At 48.0% G+C, this 12,293-nt stretch overlaps 1 protein-coding gene across 8 annotated transcripts in view; it reads left to right on the top strand.

Moving 5' to 3' along the window:
* AGPAT4 (1-acylglycerol-3-phosphate O-acyltransferase 4) overlaps positions 1–12,293 on the top strand; it is a 125,844-nt gene that overhangs the window by 37,197 nt on the left and 76,354 nt on the right. The window lies entirely within an intron of this gene.

Below are 12,293 nucleotides of genomic sequence, written 5' to 3'. Positions count from 1 at the left end.
TGATTATACTCAGCTATTTTAAATTTTTTTTTTCAACGTTTATTTATTTTTGGGACAGAGAGAGACAGAGCATGAATGGGGGAGGGGCAGAGAGAGAGGGAGACACAGAATCGGAAACAGGCTCCAGGCTCTGAGCCATCAGCCCAGAGCCCGATGCGGGGCTCGAACTCACGGGCCGCGAGATCGTGACCTGGCTGAAGTCGGACGCTTAACCGACTGCGCCACCCAGGCACCCCTATACTCAGCTATTTTAAACGTGACTAATTCCACTGGCCCGAATTTCAAAATTGAAGTGAAAAGAAGTAAATCAGAATATTGGGAGTGCCTGGAGATGAGTTTTGTTGTTGACTGACCTTAAACCTGTACCTATTCTCAAGAGTACGGAAGGCAGTGTATCATAACCAATTATATATATGGGTGTGAATATATTTAAAAATATGAGCTCTTTCACATCAGGCAATTTAAAAATCTCGGCTATGTTAGATGCACCACGAGTCCAAAATTATTGGCATCTTCCTGAAACCCTTTAAATGAAGCAATTAAATGTGAATTTGAATCCAGACAATACAGGCTGCTTACAATTATCCAAATGGATTACTCCTGATCCAATCAGTTATTAATTTAAACCTCAACATACCGACTTGTGACAAGAAAATGATAGAAACATCCTTATCCGTGATTTCTTTCACCAACTCAGAACTTACAAATCTCTCTGATACTATTTCTGATAGGGTGTCAGTGCTAGACCCCTAAGTCTTTTATTAGTGTGTTTTATATAAATATGTCTTGAAGATATTCATAACATCCCAAAGGCAAGCTATAACTGCAAAAAAAAAAAAAAGAGAGTCTTGAAGCCATTTGTCTATGGCATATCGGATGCGGTACCCGATGCCCCAGTACCTAATGCAAGTCTCCGTGTCATACATTTTACTCTCACGTTGGTCTGTGGTACTTAGGGAATGACTCTTCAGAGCACGGTGGCCGTAGTAAGAGATGTCTGAGCTGAATTGTAGCTGTTTGAAGAGAGAAGAGTTTGCATAGTCAAGAGAAGGCGATCACTGTCTGAGACGTACCTTATGATTTTAAGGTAAAATTTTAACTCCGGTAATCGGCATCTCTTTAAACAAAACTCAAATTTAACAAAGCAACGCTGATTGCGCTCTTCATCGAAACCTGTATTTATGTGATGCGCACACACCTGTGAGATACCAACATCTGTCAGTTTGCAAGCTGAAACCATGCCTGTTGGCACCGTCACAACCCCAACCAAGTGTCAAGCACGTGGTTCGGAACTGGGTTTCTCATTTGGAGTCAAGAGGAAAGAGGTAGAATTCGGGAGGTGAGTTCCCAAGAGTACTCGATTTTGTTTGTAGTAGGTGGGGAAGACACCCAAGGCTATGGCAGGATAAGGTCCAATTCTTCCGAGAGTGCTTTAGCCCACTTGTTTCTGGTGGAAATTAAGATGGGGGACAAATTCAGAAAGCAAGTGCATTTTTACCCATCACAAATTGATGGAGTGATTTTAGAATAATTCCAAGTGGAACTCAGGAACTAACCATCCAAGACAACTAGCATTTTCCCCACACAGAGTGTGATGGACAGACAGTCTCACTACAAGGCCTGGGAGTACATCCATCCACGGTGTCCCAGAGGAAAGCTTCTGCAGGCTCTGGACTGAATAGAAGCAGGGCCATTGTACAGCTATGTGAATAGAGAAGGGAAGGAGCAGCCGTGGCTCCTGGGGAAAGAGAACATGGTGGGAGAGAAGGGCAATGCATCCCGGGCCCGGCTTGGGGGCACCTCATTATAACGAGTTCCATGCAAAGCAGATTCCTCACCCCTGCTGCCCTGGCATGTGTTACACGGCAAAGCTACTCTCCTTCTCTTTCTCCTTTCACTTGTTCTAGCTGGTAGATGTCCCTATTCTCTGAGTGCTTCACAACCACAACAGAGGACGTGTAACACACAGACCGTGGGCCGTTGAAGGTCACGGGCTACGGTCCGTGGGTTCCTCGGCAGCTTGGAGTAGGAGACGGTCAGGTTCCTTCTGTTGGCTTCACCCTCCTCCTCTTCTCTCCAAGTTGAGATGAAAACTGTCTGTGGGGTTTGATTGTGCCTTCTGGCGTATGAATCAGTCCGAAGCTTAGAAAATCGGCAGCAGCCATCCCTGGCCACTGATATTTTAAGAAAAAAGGCAGAATAAATTGTCTCCTGGAGACTCAGGCCCCCTCCCTCACCCTGTTCACTTTACCAACAGGGCTGTGTCATCATCCCTTTTTCTTTAAATGTTTGTTAAGAGCTTGGTGTTGTGCCAGGTAAATCCGAAGTAATCCGCAGCCCTGGTGTGGGGAAACGCACGTGCCAAAGGCCACACGGATGTGAATGACAAGTAGAGACGAAATGCAGCAAAGACAGCGTGGTTACTGGCAAGACACACGGTGCAGAGAATTTCAGTCTAGTGGCCAGGACTGACATCATGAATAACAATTTGAAGGCATGTTTAATCTAGATGGCTGGGTTTGGGAGGGTTGTTGTATCTCACTTGCCCCTAGATTTGCCCGCACGAAAGGCTAAGACAGGCAGGCAGCTGAGTGGGGACGGGCAGGGTGGAGTCAGCTTCTGCAAGGAGAGAAGCAGGAAGAAAGTGACAAGATGCAAGGCAAGGAGTAGAATTGAATTACCTTTCCATTGCACAGGATGTGCCTTTTAATATCCAGGGAAAGGTAGCCAAGATTGGCTGGCTTGTTTTTCTTCCCTTCTGACACTGCAGGTTTAAAAACAACCACCACAAAAAAAAACCCCAAAGATTAAAAGAACCTGTTAATGGCAGAGTTTTTAAGAGGGGGTGGGGCAGGGGAGGACTACAGATGACTTAATGTTTCAGCAAGGGAAGGACTCTTGGTGAGCCCAAAGCAAAATGGAGACGCCCCTGTTCCCTCTCCCCCACCCCGCACCCCCCCCCCCCCAGCCCCGGGGCCTCACTGCCAAATTCCCTGCTGCTCTTCACTAGCCCTGTGCAGTTGCAATGCCATTTAGTTCCTCCGGACTGAGGCGCCCACGGTCACGATGCCTGCCTGACGCACAGCTCCAGGGCCAAGGCCGCACGGTGGCGAGGGGGCAGCCAGCATCTACGGTGCCAAGATGTACAAGAGAATGTCCTACCTTCCTGCTTACAGCCTGACTCTTCACTTCTCCCACGGTGGCACTTAACTCCTTGGATAGGTAACTCGAAAACACGAACTCACATTTGAAGAAAAGGAATGGGGTGGAATTGACCAAGATTCCAAGATTTTTCTAGTTAAGGGTTTAGATTTTTGTTTTTGCCCTTGGGAAGATGTTCCCGCCTGTCTTTAGCACCCCTGCTGCTCCCCTGACCTGGTTGATGGCCACCTAATCAGTAGTAGGCAGTGGTTGAGCATGACGAGAGAAGCAAGCTTCCGGTCACCACCTACATGTGTCCTGCCTTGGAACAGACGCTGGTTTTCCTGCTGTAATAATAATACACATTGGCAATGGACTCTGGGGTGTGTACGTCACTTCAGAGTTGTGACCTGAGGAGAGGGCTCGGCAGTCTGGTGAGCTTGGCAGAAGTCAGTCTGTGATCCTCTCTGGAAGGATCAGGGCTCAGGAACTTTTCAGAACAGCCTCAACAAAGGCACGCGCACGCAGGCAGGGTGGAAGCTCTGAGACGCCCACGAAGCTGTGTGTCCCCGAGGCATTCGATTCCCGGGGTGCGTGTGAATCGAAGACCATGGGGAGAGGGAGGTAGCCCCATCCTCCTGAGACAGAGACCAGATTCTTCCCCCAGCCAGCACGCGTCATGGGTGCGAGAGTGACCCAGCAAAGAAGGGGCCGCTGTAACCTTTTCCGACATGACCTTGGGAGAAACGATACGTCCTGTGAACCTGGCTGCTGGCTGATCCATGTCTCTCTCCCCAGCCTGGTTGAGGGCAGGGCTGAGTTTCTCATTTCAGTCCAAAATGATTTCTCACTCTTCAGTCCTTCATTTGCCACAGTGGTCTCTCCTCCAGGATGTCAGAGAGGCTCTTTGTCAGACCCCTTCATTTGCCACAGTGGTCTCTCCTCCAGGATGTCAGAGAGGCTCTTTGTCAGATAATCCCAAAGCTCCTAGTCTTGACCCTACACACGCCGTCTTGGCTCCTGCTGAAATGTGGGTCTGGGGGGGACCTGCCAGTACCTCCGCTGGGAGCCACGACCCGAAACCTGGGTGTTGTCATCACAAGTCTCCAGCTGCATCCTTAGCGGGTGCCAGGCAGTGAGCACCTCCCCGGAGGGCACAGATGCCGGGCTGTAGATGGACAGAGGCAGAAAAGCCTACAGTTGGCGCTCTCTCCTTTGCTACAGCTCTGTGATCGGATGGTGGCTTCGATGAGTGGTCAGTGAAGGGACTCTGAGGACTCATGATAGGTGCCTCAGCGCTGCCCCTATGGATTACCATTCTAGAAGGCAAAGCCTAGCTCCCTGAGGGACCCTCAGCTCTCTATGGGGGCCCCTTCCTCTCTGCGCTCTGCCACCCGCTGGCACCCTTTGCGTCCCCTGAAATGCATTGGTCTCCCCACCCCCAGCTTTACCGAGCAAACGCTGCTGGCTTCACCTGGAGTCACCCTCTGATGGCTTGACCTGGGAGATTCCTCAACGTCCACGGTGATGTTGAACGAGTGCTTTCAGGAACCGGCAAAGAGCGTCCTCCTCCTCCTAATCCCCCCTTCTAAGGAGTATATCTCTGTGTCGACCCAGGCGATGACAGCAGAATCCAAAGACAAGATCCATGACATGAGAAGTATCAAGCAACAGAGATCCTATGCTACGTAGCGTTTTGGGTTTTTTTCTGGTGATTTATTCAACAAGTATTGAGTACCTATCATGTGCTGGGCACTGTGGTCCCGGGGACATAGTGGTGAGATAGGAAGCTCTGCCCCCAGGGAGCTTCCAGTCTGGTCTTCTAAAGGTCTCATCATAACATCTTACAAAGGCATCTGTAATGCGTCCTGCCTGCCACATGCCACAGCCGTCATTGTTCCCGGGCCCAAACCTTCCCGTTTGTCCCAGGATTGGGCGAAGCAGACCTCCTCCATTTTCTCCTCACTTAGTAAGCCCTCTTAGATAGCACAAACAGAAAACCATACCAGGTTAGCAAGTTAGCATTCCTCCAGGAATATAGCCGAAGCGATCCAGAAATTGGCTGAGGTTAGATCTCATTTAAAATTCCTTACAGAGCAAAAGAACTTGAGTGTCTGAATTTAAACGACACCAGAATGAAGCACAGGAGAAAAGTAAGGGCATGCTGGCACGTGTAGGGTGAGCGGAACAAACCTCAGGTCCGCCCCTTTATTCTGCGGACTTCTGCCCAGCTAATAGGACAAGAGCACCTATTGTTCTAACACTGCTCTGAGTCTTTAGGCACAGAGAGGTTAAGCAGTTTGCCCAGGGTAACCCAGGAAGCGGAGAAACCGTGATTATATCCAGGAAGCCTCAGCACAGAACTTCTCTGCCGGGCTACCAGTGTGGCCTTGGGGCTGAGGACCAGGCTTCTGGGCTGAGGCCAAATGTCCAAGTGGCGATTGTAGTACATGACGTTCCACAGGGCCGTGGAAAAAGGAAAAGGGAAATCATAATGGGTAGTTATTTTCATTTCTAATCATTGCTATCACTGCGGTCTGTGTGTTGACTGTGTATTAGGCAATTAGGCATCATGCTAAAACTTTTATATCCTTTACCTTGTTTGAGGCTATAATCCCTCTTTTGAGGGATTTTGAGGCAATCCCCCATTTTGTGGCTCAGTTAACTGAGGCTCCGAGAGGTCAGGTGACTTGTCTAAGGTCAGACAGTTAGTAAGTAGGAGAGCTGAGGTCCCAAAATGCATTTTTTTCTACCATATTTTGAAACAAACATAGATAGTGTGTGATAAGACTTCTTATTTTAACACCCATGGCTAATGTCAAACAAACATCTGCTAAGATCCACCCTGGGCATGTTAATTCACAGTCTTGGCCCCAGGTAACCCTACAGGATGCCTGTCCCTGCTCAGCAGGTGCTCTGGTCGGTTGCCCTGAGAGAGATCCAGTCTCATGAGGAAGGCATGAGGACACCAGCCATTGTGGAGCATGACAGAAAAGCTAAGGTGGAGGAACTCAGGGAACAGAGGAAGGGACAGCCCATCCCGTGAGAGGGTAGAGTCGTGTTCTACTGAAACATGTCACTAGCCAGGTGTTATGGAATGAGGAGGATTTGCAGTGTGTTAGCAAGAAGAGGAAGGATGGTCTGGCCTGAGGAAAAGGCATATTTTAGCGTGTCCAAGGGACAAATGGGTTTCTTCAGGCCGTCGGCCATCAAAAGGAGGGGGTCCTACCAAATCCCATCAAGAACCTTCCTGTGTCAGGAGACTGGAGCCAGCTGCAGCCCCCTAGGCCAGGAGGACAGCAAAGACATGTGTGCAGAGTGGACTCGAAGCTCCTGGTCTCCTAGATGAACCCCAAGTGTTTGTCCTCGGGAATTCCAAGCGTTATGAACATCAGTTTACGTCAGGATTTATTTCTGTTTTGCTCTAAGCAGCATTGTTCAAAATGTGCTTGAGAAGCTGTTAATTTGGTTTCTTCTTCTTCTTTTTTTTTTTTTTTTTTGAAAAATCTGTTCACACATAATCTTTTATAGAAAGATACCCAGCTGGGTCTTTATTTCTTTGAACCATCTTATACCCTAAGTATAATATTAAGTAAAAATAGCACGATGCAAAACTGTACAATATAATACGAACCTCATAAATATAGACTGGACATAAATTCATCAGAGTGCCATTTTTAGGAATTATAATTAGAAATTTTTTTAATTGCCTTTGTATTTTCCGAATGTCTTCTACCTCATACGTGGAGCATGTCTTCTAAAGTGAAAGAAACCAAAACAAAATAAAAACCCAAACACCAAGAAGAACTAAATAGAGAGTGGCTTGTGGAAGGCAGTCGAGGGGGGAAATTTTAAGTGAGCCCTTTGTGTGGTAAGGCTGGGTATAGGCTGGGTGTGGCAAAAGTCATGGAGACCCGGGTGACGATTTTCGGGCCCTACCTTCCCGGGATCGCATACAGCACGGTGAACCCCATCACAAATACTGCAGTGATTCAGTAGAAAGGAAGTGAGAGGGACATGTGGCCCCAGAGCCGCGTGTTCAGGTTATGGGTTGAGCTGCATCCGCCTCCCCAGAGGCTGCGAAGTCCTAACCACCTGTGACTGTGAATGTGGCTTTATTAAGAAACAGGGTCTTTGTCGATCATCGAATTAGGAAGCGTTCAGTGGAGTGGACCCTAAGCCACTAGCACTGTGTCCTTATAAAAAGGGACAATTGGGACACCGTGACAGACGTGCACTGAGCAAACACGGGGAGACACATGGGGAGACCCGAGGCGGGAGAGGCCTGGAGCAGATTCTCTCCAGCAGTTTCAGTGACAACCAACCTGCCTACACCTTGATGTGGGGCTTGTGGCCTCCAGAACTGGCACAGTATTTCTGGTTTTGAGCGCCTCGGTTGGGGATAGTTTGTTATAGCGGCCCCAGCAAACCAGCACACTTTCCTTTTCTAAGTCCTTTTCCTTCCGCTGTGGCTGTGAAACACAAAGTAAAGCCCAATCCATGGGCACCAGTAAGTGTGGACACTGCGTTTATTTCACCTTCTTCCCCCTCGCCTGGCTTTCGACCTCCCTGGCTTGTTTTACTGGAAGCACAAGAAACAGGTCACGCAGCTAGCCTTGTCCTCGCTTGTGGACCAAGCCAAGGACTCCCTTAAAGTCAGGGATCTCGGTGAAGTGGGGCTGGTGACACGGCACGCGGACGGCGACGCGCTGGCCCGGAGGAGGCAGTCCGGCTCGGGTCCAGCCATGATTGGCATGTGGATCTTCCAGTGGATAGAGATGGCTTGCATGCTTCTTTCATTCTTTATTTCTTCTATTTCCAACTGGCGTTTATTTTTATCACTTTAAGTACACTATTCAAGTCCAGATCTGCTTTGGCTCACCACCAAAAGCAATCTGCCTGGGAAAAATAGAATTAAATGTTTCTTCAGCCCTGGAGAAAGGTCTCAGAAGTGTCAAGGAAAGGGAATCGCTTACATATAATGCAATACTTGAGTCTGTCTGAGTAATGACCTCTCTGCCATAAAGGAGGTAGCGAATCTTTTCTTCCCCTACTTGCCTTGCATAAAGAAGTCATAGCAGATGAAGCAATCTCAGCGAGGCAGTCTGTTCTGGCCTCCATGTGCCTGGATTTTGTATTCTCAAGTATCAAGGACGGCGTCCGCCCAGCTTCGTTCAGATACGATGTCGTCTCTTCGTGATCAGTGTTACACTCCGTGCACCTCCCGACGAGACCGTTAGCGCAGAACTGGCCTTTTTACTTTGCTGACCTTTATCACGCAAAGCTTGTTACAAAATTAGTTCTTTGTACCGCCACCTTTTTGGGGTTTTTTTCGGGGCGAAGAGGTATTGGGGTTGAGATCTAACGACAGAAGTATGTTACTAGCTCAGTCCCCTCAAGAAATAGCTCAGCCCCGTGCTTCGTGTTCCTGGCGATTGCAAGCACATTAAATAGCCAACTGGTCGTATCTTTTGTAACTGATTCAGTGAAAGGAGCATGTTAAGTGACACCGGACTTGTAAAAAAAGTTTTTAAAGAGCAATGCAACTGTAGAGCATATGCCACGTTCAACTTGAGTCACATCCGTTTCCGTATCTTAAATATATGTGTGTGTGTGCATATATGTTTCACACACAGTAGAGGGATATATATTATATATAATATATAGAATCCTTTGTATAAGAAATTACATTTTATTTTTTTTAGTTTATTTTGAGAGAGAGAGAGAGACAGCATGAGTGGGGGAGGGGTAGAGAGAGAGGGAGAGAGAGAGAAACTCAAGCAGGCTCCGCATTGTCAGCAGAATCCGACGCGGGGTTCGAACTCACGAAACTGCTAGACCATGACCTGAGCCAAAACCAAGAGTCAGATGTGCTTAACCAACCGAGCCACCCAGCTGCCCCTGGAAATTATATGTTAGATAGGGAGACTGAGTGCTCCAAATTTCAAATAGGGGTAGTAAAAAGACAGCAAAATTAGGAATACTTATGTGATATTGAATTGTATGAGCAGACGCTTGATGTGAAGCAAGGTGTCTTAGCTGTTGATGTGGTTTATAAATAAATTAATTCTCAGCCAAGGTCGACATTTGTTTTTGCAAGCATTAAGTTTCACTTGTGACTTAAGTTACAACTTTCAAATTAGGTTATAAGTTGGACTTGGGTGTCTCATAACTTCAGAAGACGATGGGGTGTGGGTGTTCCCCAGGAGGTAAACAAGAGAAGCCATTAGGGTATAGAAAGAAATTTCTGTTTCTAATTTCTGTTTCTTTGATCGTATATACACAGATAAGAGAAAAGACATTTAAAATATTTTATATAAAACATCAATTGTTTTATACATAACAATTTACATGTGCTAATAGTGCATATTTAATTTCTTTTGCTGAACCAATCAAAAGCATTTGGAGACCACTGCCTTAGCGTGTGGATTTGGGTACGGGCATGCTGACAATAGAATTTAAGTGACACAGAGTTTGAGGCAAGGAAGAAACAGGCTTCATAGACGTGAGTTCCAGAGACACGGAAAGACTAATGGCAAAAAGTATTTCCCTGTTTTCCTCTATTTCAGTTTGTCTTGGGTCCAGATGGGAGGCGAGGCATTTTCAAACAGTTTGAGGCATCCTTTCTCAGGCTCTTCCCCGGGTCTTCAGAAAGGAGGGAAGCTATCAGATTAAAAGTATTCCCTCGCCTCCGCATTTGGTTTTGGAGAAAAATAACGATTTTTTCCGTGTTTCATCATAATGTTTCAAAATACATAGTTGGCCACTGCCCATCTCAGTGTGTCCATCCCGTGGGAGGCATGGAGTAGAGTGGGTCTTCTCTCTCATTCTCGGGCTGCCTTCGCGGTCCCCACGCAGCTGTTTCGGGCTGGATTTATTTGGATGTCTTGTGTCTAGGGCTGTGGGGCAGGGGTGGGGGATGTCCTGCTCTGGTGTTCCCGGAAGGAGACTGCAGTTGGAGCCTGGCGTCCTGGTTTCCTGTGCACTGGCCTAACCAGCTTGGTGACTGGGCCTTGTTTTTCCATGCGCAAAATGAGGGAAATAAAATTTAACACGCTATAAAAATGTAAGGTGAAGGTATTCTTGCTGTTACTATGTACTTAGTCAGCAGGTGTGGGCCAGATGGGCTTGAGTATGCCCTACGAGGAGCTCTGGGAACCTGGGATGGGGGAGGAGGGAGTGGTTGGGAAGGTGGAGGAACCTGGGAAGGGAGACCGGCCTGGGAGGCGCCATAGCTGTGTCAATACTAGCAGGACATTACGTGGAGAAGGGACTACCGATGTAGCCCATAGCCTGGGAAGGAAGGAGACGGGCATGCGGAAGAAGCCACCCAGACACATCTGTAATGGCGGAGACTGGGGGCAGCAAGGCGGTTTAGGAAACGGGGAGCCTAGCCCCTGGACTCTGAGGAGACCGGGAGAACTTCCTTTGCGGGGAATGTGTTACAGGGCCTTCTTCAAACCACCTGTCTGCGTGGAAAACTTCCAAATCCCTTCGACGACCTTCCGAATCCCTTCCAACATTAAGAATCTGAGTCAGGAACGTTCATGGGGAAACAGGGCTGCAGGGTGCCTGCCACAATCCTGGGTGCTGAGGAGAGAGTGTTGGAGGCTTTCTGCTGAGGTAACCCTCAGAGCTCAACAAACGATTACAAGAATACGGGGACTTGCTTCAGAAGAAGTAGACGTGGGACAGATGAAGAGATGACTGAGGTGTAAGTCATGTTTCCCTGCTAAGGGAGGGAGAGGCTGGCATGGCCTCCATTAGATGGGCAGAGGGAGACACTTAACAAATTATGTTTAAGATGATAGAATCAAATACTTTTGGTAAGAAAAATAACGTTTTGAACTGGCCAGAAGGTTAGAAAGGAGAGGCCTCCTTTGGTGACTGCTTCGCCTAACCATGGCTCCAGGAGCGAGGTGATGGGCGTGGGGGAGGGGAGGGTTCCACATCAATAGGGCCCTCCCCCCACCTGCCTCTTCCTTCCCTATGGGTTCCATTCACTCCGGTGGAGGGTGTTGAGGGCGACCAGCCTTCCGGGTTTGCCTCCAAGGGGCAGGATCCCCAGGATGTGGGATTTCCAGCTTTACCATCCCGACAGCCCCAGGTAAACTGACAAGTTCATCTCCTTAACTTGGGTTCAGGCACAGCCACCCAGGCCTAAACCCATCTCCAGAACTAAGGAAACAAGCTAATGTTCACTGTCTGCTCCTTGTGGGTGACCTTGGGCCAAGGACAAGAAATATTATGGTTGTGTGCACGCCCACGCATTAATTTTATACTGAACCTGCCTTTTATCATATGAATTCGCCGCTTTTCATTTCAAAAGGAGTATCTTTTGACAGACACTCTAACGTGACATTTTATTTTGAACGTCCTGACGGCTAATCATCTGGGTTTTGTAAACATGGCCTTCACGTGTATTGCTTTATAAAGGAGCTGTGTAAATTCAACAGTAATTTTTTTTTAATGTGAGGTTTTTGTTTAGAGGGCGACTATGCCTGGCTGACATTGCCTTGGAGGTCATTGTCATGCTATTCTCATAACTGTTTCGGCCAAGGCTGGACTAGATCGGACAGTTCCTGGCTGAGATGTGCAAGTGGAAAAAATCTTCCACGTCATTGCATCAAAATAATGTGTGAGGTGCTTACGATTATTTTCTTGGACTAAAAGGGGGGATTACCACATTCAAGGAATAAGGTGATGCCTTCCAGCCAAGGTCCTGGCTGGTGTGCAGTGAAGGCCAGTGGTTAGTATGTGACTCAGCACCTGAAGTCTTAATTTGGCAACTCTGACTCAGTCCCGCCATTTGGGAAGCCCATGCTGGCTCCTACCCTCAAACCATGACTCAAAAGATGAGTCCCTCTCTTTCCTAGGATTCCCGGGCACTTGTCTCTGCCTTGACCTCCCTCATTGCTGTAGGGAATGTGAACTTCCTGGGGGCAGTGAGGCTTGATTGTCCATCCTCCCCGTGGGGCCGGCAGCCAGCACCCTCCTGTCACAGAGCAAGAGCGCTCTCTGTGAAGGTCATGTGGATAAGCCAGGGGACGCCCCACCCCAGTCCTAGAGTGAGCCACTGTGCACAGGGACCACCCCGCTTGACCCTGAAGGCATTTTTTTTTTCAACGTTTATTTATTTTTGGGACAGAGAG

The sequence above is a fragment of the Prionailurus viverrinus genome, chromosome B2 (assembly GCF_022837055.1).
Source record: "Prionailurus viverrinus isolate Anna chromosome B2, UM_Priviv_1.0, whole genome shotgun sequence".
NCBI lineage: Eukaryota > Metazoa > Chordata > Mammalia > Carnivora > Felidae > Prionailurus > Prionailurus viverrinus.
This window is presented reverse-complemented; position numbering and strand designations above follow the sequence as displayed.